This window comes from Camelus dromedarius, chromosome 23 (assembly GCF_036321535.1).
Source record: "Camelus dromedarius isolate mCamDro1 chromosome 23, mCamDro1.pat, whole genome shotgun sequence".
Lineage (NCBI taxonomy): Eukaryota > Metazoa > Chordata > Mammalia > Artiodactyla > Camelidae > Camelus > Camelus dromedarius.
Genome location: NC_087458.1, coordinates 11,287,270 through 11,305,236, shown reverse-complemented (window position 1 = coordinate 11,305,236; position 17,967 = coordinate 11,287,270). Strand labels below are relative to the sequence as shown.

General features: G+C 56.8%; 8 non-coding genes across 8 annotated transcripts; 3 read left to right on the top strand and 5 right to left on the bottom strand.

Annotated features, from left to right (window-relative positions):
* Positions 1-2,699: 2,699 nt before the first annotated feature.
* On the bottom strand, positions 2,700-2,771 carry TRNAE-CUC (transfer RNA glutamic acid (anticodon CUC)). Its single transcript has one exon. It is a non-coding gene; the product is annotated as a tRNA-Glu (tRNA).
* Positions 2,772-3,062: 291 nt separating this feature from the next.
* Positions 3,063-3,134, bottom strand: TRNAG-UCC (transfer RNA glycine (anticodon UCC)). Its single transcript has one exon. It is a non-coding gene; the product is annotated as a tRNA-Gly (tRNA).
* A 709-nt stretch (positions 3,135-3,843) lies between these two features.
* TRNAD-GUC (transfer RNA aspartic acid (anticodon GUC)) lies at positions 3,844-3,915 on the bottom strand. Its single transcript has one exon. It is a non-coding gene; the product is annotated as a tRNA-Asp (tRNA).
* Positions 3,916-4,511: 596 nt separating this feature from the next.
* TRNAL-CAG (transfer RNA leucine (anticodon CAG)) lies at positions 4,512-4,594 on the top strand. The gene has a single exon. It is a non-coding gene; the product is annotated as a tRNA-Leu (tRNA).
* Positions 4,595-5,650: 1,056 nt separating this feature from the next.
* On the top strand, positions 5,651-5,721 carry TRNAG-GCC (transfer RNA glycine (anticodon GCC)). The gene has a single exon. It is a non-coding gene; the product is annotated as a tRNA-Gly (tRNA).
* Positions 5,722-11,201: 5,480 nt separating this feature from the next.
* On the top strand, positions 11,202-11,273 carry TRNAE-CUC (transfer RNA glutamic acid (anticodon CUC)). Its single transcript has one exon. It is a non-coding gene; the product is annotated as a tRNA-Glu (tRNA).
* A 5,281-nt stretch (positions 11,274-16,554) lies between these two features.
* Positions 16,555-16,625, bottom strand: TRNAG-GCC (transfer RNA glycine (anticodon GCC)). The gene has a single exon. It is a non-coding gene; the product is annotated as a tRNA-Gly (tRNA).
* Positions 16,626-17,681: 1,056 nt separating this feature from the next.
* TRNAL-CAG (transfer RNA leucine (anticodon CAG)) lies at positions 17,682-17,764 on the bottom strand. Its single transcript has one exon. It is a non-coding gene; the product is annotated as a tRNA-Leu (tRNA).
* Between the last annotated feature and the right edge of the window lie 203 nt (positions 17,765-17,967).

Genomic DNA, 17,967 nt, shown 5'->3' with positions numbered 1-17,967 from the left:
CCCTAGCATCCCCTTAAGTAATCTCATGAACAAACTGTGTGAATAAATTGTGTGAACAAGATAGCAACTAAGATTACAAGAACTCAACAAGCCTGCTTACAGCAGGAGGTGGCGATGACTTACCCTCATCTCAATGATTAACTGAAATTACTTCCCTTTTTCTGTTTAAAAACTTTCATGGCCAAGCAGAATATTTGGAGATGGCTTTGGGGGGACACTCCCTCCAAATCCCCAGATGATCAGCATTCAGATTAAAAGCAACTTTCCTTTCTACCAATATTTGCCTCTTTCTTGAGTATTGATTTTCAGGTGGGGAGCAGCTGGACCTGAGTTTAGGAACAGATATTGTATCTAAAAAGTCATTGTCATACCCCAGGTCATCTAGATTTTTCTCTTTTGTTATCTTCCAGGGGTTTTATACTTTTGCATTTTACATTTGTTGACTGAAATAAGTGCTCAACCTAAAAATTGAGAGTTATGTTTTATTCAGCGGACATTTCTGAGGCCTCAAACCCCTTTGAGCCTGGGATGACAGCCTCCCAGACTGCTCTGAGGGACTACTCTGAAGAGGTAGGGGAGGAGCTAGGATACACAGGAGTTTTTCAACAAAGACCAGGTAATTGGAACATTAAAAGATCACTTGTTAACTAAAGAAAACCAGACATCTCAAGTTAAAGAATTTAGCATTTTTCTATGTATGGGAGGAAGCAAATATTTGGGCTTATTGAATTCTTTCCTTTGACAAGCACCTAGCTATCTAGGGCCAGCTATCCTGTCCTTTCTTGTTCTGAGTCCTCTCAGAGTGCACCATTGTGAGTGGCTGCAGAGGCTGGGCTACAGGCTTGTCTTCAATGGGGAATGGCAGCAGCCACTGATGACTACATGGCTTCAGCATTCGTTGTTTACTGATACAACTTGCAGGACTTTTCATTCACACATTTAAGTCTATGACCTGTTTCAAGTTATTAACTAAAATAAATGCACAACCTAGAAGTTGAGAATTATGTTTTCTTTGGCAGACTTTGTCAGGACTTCAAGCCCAGGAGGCAGCCTCTCAGATAGCTCTGAAGAACTGCTCTAAAGAGAGAGCATGGATGTAAAGGAGTTTCTGCAACAAAAATCAAGCAGTTGGAACATCAAAAGATTACTGTTACATAAAGAAAATCAGATAGCTAAAGTTAATAAATTCAGTGCTTTTCTATGTAGGGAAGATGCAAGAGTCTGGGCTCATGAAATCATTCAATTAATATACACCTTTGCTATCTAGGGCCAGTATCCTGTTCTTTACAATCTGAGTCTCATCAGGTTGTACCGTTGAGGGTGGCTGCAGTGATTGAGGACTTGGCAGCAGGCATCCGGGCAGTGGTAGTGGCTGATAGCTTGATGGCTTCAGCATATTTTGCTGATATGGCAGGCAACATTTTTCATTCACAGAGTTAATTTACATGAAGGGTGTAAGCTTCCAGTCTACATTCTTTTTCATTTTCTTTGCATATGGATAGCCAGTTGTTCCAGAATTATTTGTTGATGAGATAATGTTTCCTCTATTGCATTTCCTTTCTTTCTTTGTAAAAGATCAGTGGACTATATTTATATGAGTCTAAATCTGGGCTCTCTATTCTGTTCCACTGATTTTGTGCCCATTCTAGTGTTAAAAGTACTTTCTATTCTAAGCTGCTCTCCCTGCTCATTAGCCTGCATGTCAATTAAAAGAAAGTACATTACATGGATATGTCAGATTTGTTATTACTTCCAACATAATATAGCAATAGAAAAATATTTCTAAATAATATTAAATATATATCAATAATTAAGAAGTGTTAGAGCAGGAAAGTAAGCTGCAAAGTACCAGAGTCGATGCTAAAAGCTGCAGTTAAACAACTGACTACAATTTCCCAAAGAAGCATGCTTACATAATGTAAAAGCCTCTGCCCAGCATCCCTAATCATGCCACTGCTGGAAAAAAACGAACGAACACCAACAAACAAAAACACCACCATTAAAAAAAAAACCTCCTAAAATACCAGCAGTATTAAATTAAATTAAATTAAATTAAATTAAATTAAAAAGCCACGAACACTAAAAAAAAAAAAAGCAATAACCCAACCTAAGACACCAAACGTACCATCAACATACAAACAAGCAATAAAACTGTAATACCAACTGAAAAGAACCAGAGGTAACAAAAGAAACTGTAATACCACCACTACCACATCAACAGCGAAAAACCATCAGCTGCACCCTAAAAACCATGCCCACCAGAACCACCAGCACAAGCAGCAGCACCACCGCCTGAGCTGGGAAGAGAGGGTGGCTTGTCAGCCGCGAGGATTGTGGTGGCGGAAGCAGTGCCGCTTGAGAGTCCAAGCACGCTCGTGGCCACGGCTGCGCCGGCCAGTCGTGTTTGGGGCTGGGGCAAGCGTCGGAGCAGGAGTCGTCGCCGAAGGCCTCGAGTGGGTGGGCGCGCGAGGCCGAAAGTTTTGGCGGGGCACGAGGGTGGAGGTTGCACGCCAGGGCCTGGGGCTGCAGGTGGAGGGTACCGGGTGGCTCTTGTCGGGGCGCTGAGGTCACGGGGCGGGGGAGAAGGAGCGGACGAGTTGGCTTGGCGCGTGGGCTAAAAGGGGGGTGGTGGTGGGGTGGGGGCGGAGTGTTTGTGGACGCGCTGGGGAGGTTGGTAGGCGGAGAGGAAGAAGAAATGCTTCCCTGACCGGGAATCGAACCCGGGCCGCGGCGGTGAGAGCGCCGAATCCTAACCACTAGACCACCAGGGAGCGTCGGGCTCCGCGTCGGGCCTGCCTCTGCTCGACCCAGCCACTGGGCGCTGCCTTGGCGCCAAGGCCCGGCCTTTCCACGTCCAGCCGCCCTCCGCCCCTGGCAAGCCACGTGCCCTAGCGTTCTTCCTGCTTGCTGGCACCCTCAAAACACTGCGCGCCTCCTTCCCGCACACGCGCGAGAAGCCGCAGGCCACCTAGCTCCCTCTTTTCTGCGCCCAGCTCCCAGCTCTCCCTCACGGGCCCCGGGCGGGAGGGCCGGCCGTGGAGCTCGGCAAAAGATGGGCCCGCTGCGTTGGCCGGGAATCGAACCCGGGTCAACTGCTTGGAAGGCAGCTATGCTCACCACTATACCACCAACGCTGCACAGCCCGGGCCGCCCCGACACGCCGGCCCCGGGCACGCCGGAGCGCGGTCTCGCCGCCGCCGCCGCTGCCCCTGCGGCGCCCGGGCGCAGCCCGGCCCCGACGCCCCGCCCGCCAGCAGCTCTGCGCTGCGTCAGGCGCCACCGTCGGCCGCCCCGGGCGCCTCAAGCGCTCCAGCCCTACGCAGCTGCCCTCGCCCCCGGCCCGAACGCTTCTGGGGCGGGGGGCGGGGTGGGGCGCGCTGTCGCTGCCTTGCTGCTGCCGGGCCCTCGGCTGCACGCCGCGGCCCGACCCCTCCGCGGGCACGCCACCTCTGGTTCCCCGCTCGCCAAAGCCCTTCTCCAACGGCTGTTGGGCGAGGCCACTCCCCGGCACCGAAAGGGGACGGGACTCATCCGCCCCACACCCGTCCCGGCAGCCGTGAAGCTGTGCAGGTGTGCGTCGCGTCGCAAGGAGCCCACTGCGGCAGCCACTGTGGGCGGGCCGCAATGTCGTCGGGCGCTTGTGGGGTCGAGAGGAGGCCCTTGCTCGGCCGTGGCGCCCGAGCGCCCGGCGAGGAGGACGGGCAAGGGGTTGCAGGGGTGGAGGGCTGGAGGCGGTCGAGGGTGGGCAGGCCCCGCTGGAGGGCGGAGGGACGAGAAGAAGGGCCGTTGGGGCCAGGCGGCTGGACAGAGAGCGGCGCCAGCCACCAAAAAGGGGCGTGTGGCCTCCCCGTCGGGGAATCGAACCCCGGTCTCCCGCGTGACAGGCGGGGATACTCACCACTATACTAACGAGGACGGCGGCGGCCACGCGGGCGCCCGACTGCTCTCCGGCTGCCTGCAGTCGCCTACCCCCTGCCCTCGGCCCTCTGCCCACCACGGGCGCCCGCCACGTGCCCGACCCGACCCGACCCGACCCGACACCACACCAAACGCGTCATGCAAGGAGGCAGCCCGGGACCCCGCCAGGGACACGGATCCGCGTGGCGCTGGAAACTCCCAGTGCGCGCTGCCTATAGCCCCCGACGCCAGGATCGCGCCGGGAGGAGGGGGCCCGAGGGGGCCGGAGAGCTCAAGCAAGGCTGTGAGGAGGAGGTGGGCGCTCGCCGTGCCACGTCCCGGGAGAAGAGGCGGAGGGGTGGGCGCGGCCGGCGGCAGAAGCTGGCCGGACGCGGCACACGGCTGGGTCCCGGGCCAGGGGTGGGCGAGGGGGCGGCGGCGGCGGAGCCGGGCGCGACGGCTGGCCTCGCTGCCCCGTTGGCCGGCGCGCGCCCGGTCCGTCGCGCAGCCGGACGGCCGCCCCCTGGCGCAGAGCACCGCGTCGGGCCAAGGGCATCGGTGTCCGCGTCGCGTCGGGTCCCAGCCAGCCGAGCGGCGACGCGCCCAGGCCCGCCGTCAGGATGGCCGAGCGGTCTAAGGCGCTGCGTTCAGGTCGCAGTCTCCCCTGGAGGCGTGGGTTCGAATCCCACTCCTGACAAGCCAGCCTTTTTTGGCCCGCCCAACAAATGCTGCACACGGCCCGTCCCGGGCCTGGACAACACCCTACCGCCTCACACTCCGTTCCTGCCTCGCACTCTTGCCAGCTCCCCAGACTCCGGCCCCCTCGACGCGACACCCACACGACGCCTCTCACACGCAGGACCTCCTCAGCCACAGCTGCTCTTCCTGCCCAGTCCTGTGCGCCGGCCTCACGGAAACAGCCCAGGGGGAACCCTCTGGAAACTGCCGTTCAGGACACACGCCCTCCTCGCCTTCGCAGTGCAGGCCTTCGCGGCACTTCTTTCACCCACCTTGGCGCCACAGCGCATGTTCACGCGAGAAGCCGCTGCCCCGGCCGGACCCAGCCACACCCCGGCGCGCTCCCTCAGACGGCTGTCCACGAGCCAGCAGCCACTCGGCCAAAGTGCTCCTCCTCACGACCAACGCACCGGAGCGGGACCCTTCGGGAGAGCGGCCGGCAGGAGCGCAGAAGCCAGGCTCAGACAGCGCTGGTCATTGGCGCGGCGGCGGCGGCGGCGGCGGCGCTCCCAGGCGCCCATGTCCCACACTCGCTGTCTCCTCACAGCCCGAGCTCCCATCCCCTCTCCAGCCTGCTGCCCGCCAACGCCCGGCACGAGCGAGAAAGCCAGGCGCCAGAGGGACTTTGGGCCAGGGCCGGCGGTCGCTGTGAGGAGCGTCGGAGCTCAGCCGCACCTGCCACGCGTCGCCTGCCCTGACTGGAATTCGGGCGCAGGCCAGGCTGGGTCCGGTTCCTGGCTTCCTCCGGCGACACTGACAGTCTGGCGGCGGCCCTGGACGGCAGATTCGGAAGCGCAGGTTGGGCCGAGTCCGCCTCCGTCCCTGCGTCCCTCCTTCCCTCCGACCGCGCCGCGCCCTGGGGGTCCTCCCCGTTCCCCCGGAGCCTCTCCTTCAGGTCACTCACCGCCTCCTGCTCACATGGAGCGGATGTCCATGGGCGAGCAGCGAGCCACCAGTGTCTGGCGGTTGGCGGCGAGCGCCGCTGGGGCGGCGTCGGGCGGCGGCGGCCATCGGTGCATGGGTGGTTCAGTGGTAGAATTCTCGCCTGCCACGCGGGAGGCCCGGGTTCGATTCCCGGCCCATGCAGCGACCCAGTCCCCTTTTGGTCCCGCAGCCCACAGCGGAGCTAGGCTTCCCCTCTCCCACGCTCAAGGCACCTGTCCTACCACAGCATGCTCCCACCCGCAGCCCACCGCCGCACCTTCCCTCTCCTGTCCTGCCCACGCCGGCGCCCCCTACCCTCCGTGGGACGAAAACCCCAACCCCGAGAGCCAAGCCTCCGTGACCTGACGCCTTGCGGGCTCAGCCACTCTCGCGCCCACACACCTTCCTTGTCCCTTTTCTCTTTCTTACCCTGATCCCGCTGGGGTCACACGGTGCACTGGAAGGAATACCCTACACTGGCACCCGCTCGCCCCACCTCTTCACGTTTCACCGCGCTTCCCCGCTCTCTGCCTCACTCTCCCCACACTCGGAAAGTTACACAGTGTTTGCTCAACCAGGAACCGAAAAGCTGCCGCCCCTGGGAGGGCTACATTGCACTCCCCAGGAGTGTCCCCAAAGCGTTATCCTGCACGAGGAATTCCAAAGAGGAATTCCACAATATCAGGGCAGAGTGCACTCTATGTTCACTTTACGTCCCTCAGCCGAAATATTTTTCGAACACCCGCCCGCTCCCCCACCACTAAAACCACCATCACCACCAACACCCCAACAACAAACACCACCCCCTCCCCTGAAGCCCTCCTCCCACCACTGGCACCCCACCTAGCGACACCACCCCCCAGCACCATCAAATCCTACTTTGTCAACGGTTCTGCCCTTGCGTGTGTCCGTTTGGCCTCTTTTTTTAATTTTTATTTTTTTTGAATTTTCATTTTAATAGACGTATAGTTGATTTACAGTATTGTGTTATTTTCAGGGGTACAGTAAACTGATTATCTTTTCTATACATGTGTATATATACGCATATAGATCGTTACTTTCCGTTACAGGTAATTACGAGACGTTGAATATACTTCTCGGTGCTGTACCGTAAATCCTGTTGTTCCTACACGCTAACACCAGCTCCTAATTGATCCCTCGCCTACACGTTCCCCTTGGGTAACTGTAAGTTTGTTCTCTCTCTGTGTGAATCTGTTTCTGTTTTGCACAGAGGTTCACTTGTACTATTGTTTGGATTCCACAAGTATGTATTTTTGTCCTTCTGTCTGACTTATTATACTAGGTTCGGTGCTCTCTAGGTCCATCCGTGTTGCTGCAAATGACAAGATCTCATGCTTTTTTTATGGCTGAGTAATATTCCACGAGATTGACTTTAATACATTGAAAATCCCTCTCTCTCTTATCTGTCTGTTTTTCTATCGATATCTATCGATCGATCTCTCTATCTATCTACTTATCTATATCTCATATTTCCTTAAGCCAATCATCCACGGATTGACACCTGAGATTTTTTCCCCTGTCATGGCTATGGCCCACGGTGCTGCTATGAACATTGAGGTGTACGTATCTTTCCCAATTAGAGGTTTTGTCTTTTCCGCATACATACTCAGGATGGGGACGGCTGGATCATATGGTAACTCTCCATTGGTGCCTTCATTGTTGTTTTCGTTTTGGTTGAAGTTTAGTTGATTTCTATGACCGTATTAGTTTCAACTATATAGCAAAGTGATTCGGTTTAGTATTTATAGTGTATTTACAGATTATTTTCCATTATAGGGTACTCTGGACATTGAAGATCGTTCCCTGTGTTATTCAGCAACTCCGTGTTGCTTCTCTATTTTGTACACAGTAGCGTGTATCTGTTAAACCCATACCCCTAATTGATCCCTCCACTCTTCCCTTTCCCCATGCGTACCCGTCACTTGGTTATCGATGTCTGCAGAGTGTGTTTCTGTTTTGTACATAGACAAGTGTATATTATGTTTTAGGTTCCACCTGGAAGTGGATATCATATAATGTTTATCTTGCTCTATAACTGCCTTACTTCACACAGTGTGATAGACTCTAGGTCCATTCATGTGGCTGCGAATGACACTATTTCATCCTCCTTTGGGGCTGTGTAATATGCTCTGGTAAGTTTCTACAGCACATCTTCTTAAGTCCACCGTCCACTCATGGGCCCTTGGGTTCATTCTGGGTCTCGGCTATTGCAAATAGTGCTGCTAGGAAGGTCCTGGAGGAGGGGGGCGGTGCATGTATCTTTTCGAAGTAGAGGTTTCATCTTTCCCACGTAGGTACCCAGCAGTGGGGTTGCTGGATCATATGGTAGCTCTCCTTTTTTGCCTTCATTGTTGTTGTCGTTGAAGTGTAGTTGATTTCCAGTCCTGTATTAGGTCGGGTGTACAGCACAGTGGTTCGGTTTGTATGTATAATGTATTTTCAGATTAGTTTCCTTCATAGGGTATTCCAGGACATTGCAGATCGTTCCCTGTGTTATTCCGCAAGTCCGTGTTGCTTCTCCATTTTATACACAGTAGCGTGTATCTGTTAATCCCACACTCCTAACTGATCCCTCCAGCTTTTCCTTTCCGCTCGCATAACCGTCAGTTGGTTTTCGATGTCTGTGGAGTGTGTTTCTGTTTTGTCCATAGATTCATGTCTATTATGTTTTAGATACCACCCGGAAGTGATATTATATAATATTTATCTTTCTCAGTCTGACTTACTTCACGTCCTTTGATGGACTCTAGGTCCATCCATGTGGCCTCAAATGACAATATTCCATCCTTCTTTATGGCTGAGTAATATTCTACGGTATATTTATGCAACGCATCTTTTTAGGTCCATCGTCCACTCATGGGCCCTTGGGTTCATCCCGGGTCTAAGCAATTGCAAATAGTGCTGCTAGGAATGTGGAGGAGGGGTGCGTTGCTTGTATCTGTTCGAAGTGGAGGTTTCATCTTTCCCACATCTATACCCTGCACTGGGGTTGCTGGATCATATGGTAGCTCTCCTTTGTGGCCTCATTACTTCTCAACTCCATCCTCACCTGCCACTCTCCCCAACCACATCCCCTAAGCTCCACACCCCGCCACACACCACGCCACACACACAGACACACACACACACACACACACACACACACACACAGTCAGACTTGAGACTTGACGGATTGAAAGTGTTTCCTGATGAGGTAATATGTGTCTCTGGGGCTGTAGAATGCCCCACTCAATTCAGACCTCGCCTAGACCCTGTCTCCTACCCTTGTTTCTGTCCTTCCCTTGCCTGCTTCCTACCCTGCTGCCCCAGCCCCAGCTCCCTGGTTAGCCGGACCACCTCAAAGCACAGCCCACCTGTCTCGCCCTCTCACCCACCGCCCCGCTGGGGTCCTCTCCCACCATCGTCCTCGTACCACAGCCCACTCACCCCCCCTGCTTGCTATCTGCCCTTCCTCGAAGACTCCAGGCTCGCTCCCCTCTACCCGCCACCAGCCCCTAGTTCCCCAGCCCCTCTCTCACACATCCGGAGCAGAAGACTCACTTCCGCCACTCCTGGCCTCCCACGGGCTCCTCAGACCCACTCCTACTCCATGGCCACCCTCTTCCCTACATCGGACCCACCCGCACACCGCACGCAATTGGGGGGCCAAGGGCAACCGCGGGCCCAAGCTTCGGCAGAGCCCCTGCCTGAGTGGCCAACTACTCTCCTAGCCAGTTCCCCGCAAGCCCACTCCTCTCCTTCGCACCTGCGCTCCACCCAGTGCCCTGGACTCGTCCTGCCACCTCCCAACCCGAGGCTCAAGGCCGGCCCTTCTCTATGGGGTCGTCTGGCTCCGTTCCCTAAGCCTCGTGGTGTGGCCCCCAACCACGGCGACAAACACCTTCACCCCGTACTCTCGCCCACCCACACTCACCCCGAACACACCCACAAGGGCGTTGACGAAAGCGCCTGCGGTGATGGGATGCACCCATATGCCGACAGGGGCTCCCTTCCACAGGGGAACCGGCTTGGCATAAATCCAGCGACTATACTGCTGCCGCCAAACGCTGCAGCTCATCGGATGTATACTCTGCCTCTGAAGGAAACAAGCTGTGAACCGCACACCAAACCTTTGCTGACAGATGTGCCAAAGCCTGGCCTGAGAGGAGACCGAGTTCGGTGATTAACCATGGCCAGAATCCATAGGAGAAAGTGAAGACAGGATGAAGTGTGGGATGGAGTTCATCCAATAATAGTAACGTGAGAATGGGGAATATTAGAAGCCATAGCTACGTGAGGGGTGCATCTCTGTGGGCGTGTGACTCTGGTGTGCGTGTGTGTGTGTGTGTGTGTGTGTGTTTGCTGTTAGTGGAGGGGGAGGTATCGTCGGTAACGTTCTTGCCTCTCTGTGACAGGACTGAGAGTACCGGTAATGCAATCCGAATACCATGTTGGCTGGTAGTCCACCCTGCCACGCATCTGTCTCCACACTCTCCCACTTGCATAGCTAAAGATTCCCGGGCGGCATCCGGTTTCTGCCTGCTTTCTCACCTCCACTGCCCTTTCGACCAACTACAAGCACGTGGCCAGGTTCCTTTTCACACCTCCGCCTCCCGGCAGCCTGAATGCTCCCCTTTGCGATTCGAGACCCCCGCGTCCTTGAAGGCCAACGACAGGCCCACGGGCTTCGAGGGCGGCACAGGACCTGGCACGCAGCAGGTAAGCCATCGGGACTGGTCGCTGGCTTGAAAGGAGACGTAAGGGACGGCCAGTCCCGGCAAGTGGCCCAACTTGGAGATGGAGGACCCTCTCCTGCGCCTTCCGCTTTCCGTCGACTCGCACAAGGTGATGCCGCCAACCACCACCACAGCCACCGCCGCCACAACCTGCAGCGCCATCACCAGGAACCTGTCCACCATGGCCACCAGCACCGTCACCAGCAGCACCAGCATCACAACAAGCACAAGCAATAGCAACTCGCCCTGTACTCGGAAGAAGGGAGTGCAGCCGAGGGCCCGGCAGCATGAAGGCAGCGACAACGCGCCCCCCCCCGACCCCACCCCAGATCGGTCGTGCCCGGGCTGAGGGCAGCTGGGTAGGGATGGAGAGGCCTAGGAGCCCAGGTAGGCTGACTGTCGCGCCTGACGCAGCGCAGAGCTGCTGGCGGATGGGGAGTCCCTTCAGTGCTGCGCCCGGCCATCGCAGGGACAGAGTCATCCGCGGCGAGTTTGCGATACGGCGAGCCCGGGGCCGGCGTGTCGGGGCTGCCCGGTCTGTGCAGCGTTGGTGGTATAGTGTTGAGCATGGCTGCCTTCCAGTCAGTTGAGCCAAGTTCGATTCCCGGCCATCGCGGCGGGTCCATTTTTGCCGAGCCCCAAGGCCGGCCCTCCAGCCAGGGGCCCGTGAGGGAGAGCTGGGAGCTGGGCGCAGAAAAGAGGGAGCCAAGTGGCCTGCGGCTTCTCGCGCGTGTGCGGGAAGGAGGCGCGCAGTGTTTTGAGGGTGCCAGCAAGCAGGAAGAACGCTAGGGCACGTGGCTTGCCAGGGGCGGAGGGCGGCTGGACGTGGAAAGGCCGGGCCTTGGCGCCAAGGCAGCGCCCAGTGGCTGGGTCGAGCAGAGGCAGGCCCGACGCGGAGCCCGACGCTCCCTGGTGGTCTAGTGGTTAGGATTCGGCGCTCTCACCGCCGCGGCCCGGGTTCGATTCCCGGTCAGGGAAGCATTTCTTCTTCCTCTCCGCCTACCAACCTCCCCAGCGCGTCCACAAACACTCCGCCCCCACCCCACCACCACCCCCCTTTTAGCCCACGCGCCAAGCCAACTCGTCCGCTCCTTCTCCCCCGCCCCGTGACCTCAGCGCCCCGACAAGAGCCACCCGGTACCCTCCACCTGCAGCCCCAGGCCCTGGCGTGCAACCTCCACCCTCGTGCCCCGCCAAAACTTTCGGCCTCGCGCGCCCACCCACTCGAGGCCTTCGGCGACGACTCCTGCTCCGACGCTTGCCCCAGCCCCAAACACGACTGGCCGGCGCAGCCGTGGCCACGAGCGTGCTTGGACTCTCAAGCGGCACTGCTTCCGCCACCACAATCCTCGCGGCTGACAAGCCACCCTCTCTTCCCAGCTCAGGCGGTGGTGCTGCTGCTTGTGCTGGTGGTGCTGCTGGTGCTGCTGGTGCTGCTGGTGACGGTGCTGGTGGCCGTGGTGGACAGGGTGCTGGCGATGGCGCTGCAGGTTGTGGCGGCGGCGGCGGTGGTGGTGGTTGGCGGCATCACTGGTGGCCGCGTCGACGGAAAGCGGAAGGCGCGGGAGAGGGCCCTCCGTCTCCAAGTTGGGCCACTTGCCGGGACTGGCCGTCCCTTACGTCTCCTTTCAAGCCAGCGACCAGTCCCGATGGCTTACCTGCTGCGTGCCAGCTCCTGGGCTGCCCTCGAAGCCCGTGGGCCTGTCGTTGGCCTTCAAGGACGCGGGGGTCTTGAACCGCGCAGGGGAGCAGACAGGCTGCCGGGAGGCGGAGGTGTGAAAAGGAACCTGGCCACGTGCTTGTAGTTGGTCGAAAGGGCAGTGGAGGTGAGAAAGCAGGCAGAAACCGGATGCCGCCCGGGAAACTTTAGCTATGCAAGTGGCAGGGTGTGGAGACAGATGCGTGGCAGGGTGGACTACCAGCCAACATGGTATTCGGATTGCATTACCGGTACTCTCAGTCCTGTCACAGAGAGGCAAGAACGTTACCGACGATACCTCCCCCTCCACTAACAGCAAACACACACACACACACGCACACGCGCGCGCGCACACACACACACACACACACATACACACACACCAGAGTCACACACACACACACACACACACATGCACCCCTCACCTGGCTATGACTTCTAATATTCCCCATTCCCACGTTACTATCTATTATTGGATGGACTCCATCCCTCTCTTCAGCCTGTCTTCACCTTCTCCTATGGATTCTGGCCATGGTGAATCACCGACCTCGGTCTCCTCTCAGGCCAGGCTTGGGCGCGTCTGTCAGCAAAGGGTTTGGTGTGCGGTTCACAGCTTGTTTCCTTCAGAGGCAGAGTGGACAGCCGATGAGCTGCAGCGTTTGGCGGCAGCAGTATAGTCGCTGGATTTAGAGCAAGCCGGTTCCCCTGTGGAAGGGAGCCCCTGTCGGCATATGGGTGCATCCCATCACCGCAGGCGCTTTCGTCAACGCCCTTGTGGGTGTGTTCGGGGTGAGTGTGGGTGGGCGAGAGTACGGGGTGAAGGTGTTTGTCGCCGTGGTTGGGGGCCACACCACGAGGCTTAGGGAACGGAGCCAGACGACCCCATAAGGAAGGGCCGGCCTTGAGCCTCGGGTTGGGAGGTGGCAGGACGAGTCCAGGGCACTGGGTGGAACGCAGGTGCGAAGGAGAGGAGTGGGGCTTGCGGGGAACTGGCTAGGAGAGTAGTTGGCCACTCAGGCAGGGGCTCTGCCGAAGCTTGGGCCCGCGGTTGCCCTTGGCCCCCCAATTGCGTGCGGTGTGCGGGTGGGTCCGATGTAGGGAAGAGGGTGGCCATGGAGTAGGAGTGGGTCTGAGGAGCCCGTGGGAGGCCAGGAGTGGCGGAAGTGAGTCTTCTGCACCGGATGTGTGAGAGAGGGGCTGGGGAACTAGGGGCTGGTGGCGGGTAGAGGGGAGCGAGCCTGGAGTCTTCGAGGAAGGGCAGATAGCAAGCAGGGGGGGTGAGTGGGCTATGGTACGAGGACGATGGTGGGAGAGGACCCCAGCGGGGCGGTGGGTGAGAGGGCGAGACAGGTGGGCTGTGCTTTGAGGTGGTCAGGCTAACCAGGGGGCTGGGGCTGGGGCAGCAGGGTAGGAAGCAGGCAAGGGAAGGACAGAAACAAGGGTAGGAGACAGGGTCTAGGCGAGGTCTGAATTGAGTGGGGCATTCTACAGCCCCAGAGACACAGATTACCTCATCAGGAAACACTTTCAATCCGTCAAGCCTCAAGTCTGAGTGTGTATGTGTGTGTGTGTGTGTGTGTGTGTGTGTCTGTGTGTGTGTGTCTGTGTGTGTGGCAGGGTGTGGAGCTTAGGGGATGTGGTTGGGGAGAGTGGCAGGTGAGGATGGAGTCGAGAAGTAAAGAGGCCACAAAGGAGAGCTACCATATGATCCAGCAACCCCACTGCAGGGTATACATGTGGGAAAGATGAAACCTCCGCTTCGAACAGATACAAGCACCGCACCCCTCCTCCACATTCCTAGCAGCACTATTCGCAATTGCTGAGACCCGGGATGAACCCAAGGGCCCATGAGTGGACGATGGACCTAAAAAGATGCGTTGCATAAATATACCGTAGAATATTACTCAGCCATAAAGAAGGATGGAATATTGTCATTTGAGGCCACATGGATGGACCTAGAGTCCATCAAAGGACGTGAAGTAAGTCAGACTGAGAAAGATAAATATTATATAATATCACTTCCGGGTGGAATCTAAAACATAATAGACATGAATCTATGGACAAAACAGAAACACACTCCACAGACATCGAAAACCAACTGACGGTTATGCGAGGCGAAAGGGAAGGCTGGAGGGATCAGTTAGGAGTGTGGGATTAACAGATACACGCTACTGTGTATAAAATAGAGAAGCAACACGGACTTGCGGAATCACACAGGGAACGATCTGCAATGTCCTGGAATACCCTATGAAGGAAACTAATCTGGAAATACAATATACATACAAACCGAACCACTGTGCTGTACACCCGACCTAATACAGGACTGGAAATCAACTACACTTCAACGACAACAACAATGAAGGCACCAAAGGAGAGCTACCATATGATCCAGCAACCCCACTGCTGGGTACGTACGTGGGAAAGATGAAACCTCTACTTCGAAAGGTTACATGCACCGCCCCCCTCCTCCAGGACCTTCCTAGCAGCACTATTTGCAATAGCCGAGACCCAGAATGAACCCAAGGGCCCATGAGTGGACGGTGGACTTAAGAAGATGTGCTGTAGAAACTTACCAGAGCATATTACACAGCCCCAAAGGAGGATGAAATAGTGTCATTCGCAGCCACATGAATGGACCTAGAGTCTATCACACTGTGTGAAGTAAGGCAGTTATAGAGCAAGATAAACATTATATGATATCCACTTCCAGGTGGAACCTAAAACATAATATACAATTGTCTATGTACAAAACAGAAACACACTCTGCAGACGTCGATAACCAAGTGACGGGTACGCATGGGGAAAGGGAAGAGTGGAGGGATCAGTTAGGAGTATGGGGTTAACAGATACACGCTACTGTGTACAAAATAGAGAAGCAACACGGACTTGCTGAATAACACAGGGAACGATCTTCAGTGTCCTGGAATACCCTATAATGGAAAATAATCTGTAAATACAGTATACATTCTAAACCGAATCACTTTGCTGTGTACTTGAAACTAATACGGTCTTAGAAATCAACTACACTTCAACGACAACGAAAACAACAATGAAGGCACCAATGGAGAGTTACCATATGATCCAGCCGTCCCCATCCTGAGTATGTATGCGGAAAAGACAAAACCTCTAATTGGGAAAGATACGTACACCTCAATGTTCATAGCAGCACCGTGGGCCATAGCCATGACAGGGGAAAAAATCTCAGGTGTCAATCCGTGGATGATTGGCTTAAGGAAATATGAGATATAGATAAGTAGATAGATAGAGAGATCGATCGATAGATATCGATAGAAAAACAGATAAGAGAGAGAGGGATTTTCAATGTATTAAAGTCAATCTCGTGGAATATACTCAGCCATAAAAAAAGCATGAGATCTTGTCATTTGCAGCAACACGGATGGACCTAGAGAGCACCGAACCTAGTATAATAAGTCAGACAGAAGGACAAAAATACATACTTGTGGAATCCAAACAATAGTACAAGTGAACCTCTGTGCAAAACAGAAACAGATTCACACAGAGAGAGAACAAACTTACAGTTACCCAAGGGGAACGTGTACGCGAGGGATCAATTAGGAGCTGGTGTTAGCGTGTAGGAACAACAGGATTTACGGTACAGCACCGAGAAGTATATTCAACGTCTCGTAATTACCTGTAACGGAAAGTAACGGTCTATATGCGTATATATACACATGTATAGAAAAGATAATCAGTTTACTGTACCCCTGAAAATAACACAATACTGTAAATCAACTATACGTCTATTAAAATGAAAATTCAAAAAAAATAAAAATTAAAAAAAGAGGCCAAACGGACACACGCAAGGGCAGAACCGTTGACAAAGTAGGATTTGATGGTGCTGGGGGGTGGTGTCGCTAGGTGGGGTGCCAGTGGTGGGAGGAGGGCTTCAGGGGAGGGGGTGGTGTTTGTTGTTGGGGTGTTGGTGGTGATGGTGGTTTTAGTGGTGGGGGAGCGGGCGGGTGTTCGAAAAATATTTCGGCTGAGGGACGTAAAGTGAACATAGAGTGCACTCTGCCCTGATATTGTGGAATTCCTCTTTGGAATTCCTCATGCAGGATAACGCTTTGGGGACACTCCTGGGGAGTGCAATGTAGCCCTCCCAGGGGCGGCAGCTTTTCGGTTCCTGGTTGAGCAAACACTGTGTAACTTTCCGAGTGTGGGGAGAGTGAGGCAGAGAGCGGGGAAGCGCGGTGAAACGTGAAGAGGTGGGGCGAGCGGGTGCCAGTGTAGGGTATTCCTTCCAGTGCACCGTGTGACCCCAGCGGGATCAGGGTAAGAAAGAGAAAAGGGACAAGGAAGGTGTGTGGGCGCGAGAGTGGCTGAGCCCGCAAGGCGTCAGGTCACGGAGGCTTGGCTCTCGGGGTTGGGGTTTTCGTCCCACGGAGGGTAGGGGGCGCCGGCGTGGGCAGGACAGGAGAGGGAAGGTGCGGCGGTGGGCTGCGGGTGGGAGCATGCTGTGGTAGGACAGGTGCCTTGAGCGTGGGAGAGGGGAAGCCTAGCTCCGCTGTGGGCTGCGGGACCAAAAGGGGACTGGGTCGCTGCATGGGCCGGGAATCGAACCCGGGCCTCCCGCGTGGCAGGCGAGAATTCTACCACTGAACCACCCATGCACCGATGGCCGCCGCCGCCCGACGCCGCCCCAGCGGCGCTCGCCGCCAACCGCCAGACACTGGTGGCTCGCTGCTCGCCCATGGACATCCGCTCCATGTGAGCAGGAGGCGGTGAGTGACCTGAAGGAGAGGCTCCGGGGGAACGGGGAGGACCCCCAGGGCGCGGCGCGGTCGGAGGGAAGGAGGGACGCAGGGACGGAGGCGGACTCGGCCCAACCTGCGCTTCCGAATCTGCCGTCCAGGGCCGCCGCCAGACTGTCAGTGTCGCCGGAGGAAGCCAGGAACCGGACCCAGCCTGGCCTGCGCCTGAATTCCAGTCAGGGCAGGCGACGCGTGGCAGGTGCGGCTGAGCTCCGATGCTCCTCACAGCGACCGCCGGCCCTGGCCCAAAGTCCCTCTGGCGCCTGGCTTTCTCGCTCGTGCCGGGCGTTGGCGGGCAGCAGGCTGGAGAGGGGATGGGAGCTCGGGCTGTGAGGAGACAGCGAGTGTGGGACATGGGCGCCTGGGAGCGCCGCCGCCGCCGCCGCCGCCGCGCCAATGACCAGCGCTGTCTGAGCCTGGCTTCTGCGCTCCTGCCGGCCGCTCTCCCGAAGGGTCCCGCTCCGGTGCGTTGGTCGTGAGGAGGAGCACTTTGGCCGAGTGGCTGCTGGCTCGTGGACAGCCGTCTGAGGGAGCGCGCCGGGGTGTGGCTGGGTCCGGCCGGGGCAGCGGCTTCTCGCGTGAACATGCGCTGTGGCGCCAAGGTGGGTGAAAGAAGTGCCGCGAAGGCCTGCACTGCGAAGGCGAGGAGGGCGTGTGTCCTGAACGGCAGTTTCCAGAGGGTTCCCCCTGGGCTGTTTCCGTGAGGCCGGCGCACAGGACTGGGCAGGAAGAGCAGCTGTGGCTGAGGAGGTCCTGCGTGTGAGAGGCGTCGTGTGGGTGTCGCGTCGAGGGGGCCGGAGTCTGGGGAGCTGGCAAGAGTGCGAGGCAGGAACGGAGTGTGAGGCGGTAGGGTGTTGTCCAGGCCCGGGACGGGCCGGGTGCAGCATTTGTTGGGCGGGCCAAAAAAGGCTGGCTTGTCAGGAGTGGGATTCGAACCCACGCCTCCAGGGGAGACTGCGACCTGAACGCAGCGCCTTAGACCGCTCGGCCATCCTGACGGCGGGCCTGGGAGCGTCGCCGCTCGGCTGGCTGGGACCCGACGCGACGCGGACACCGATGCCCTTGGCCCGACGCGGTGCTCTGCGCCAGGGGGCGGCCGTCCGGCTGCGCGACGGACCGGGCGCGCGCCGGCCAACGGGGCAGCGAGGCCAGCCGTCGCGCCCGGCTCCGCCGCCGCCGCCCCCTCGCCCACCCCTGGCCC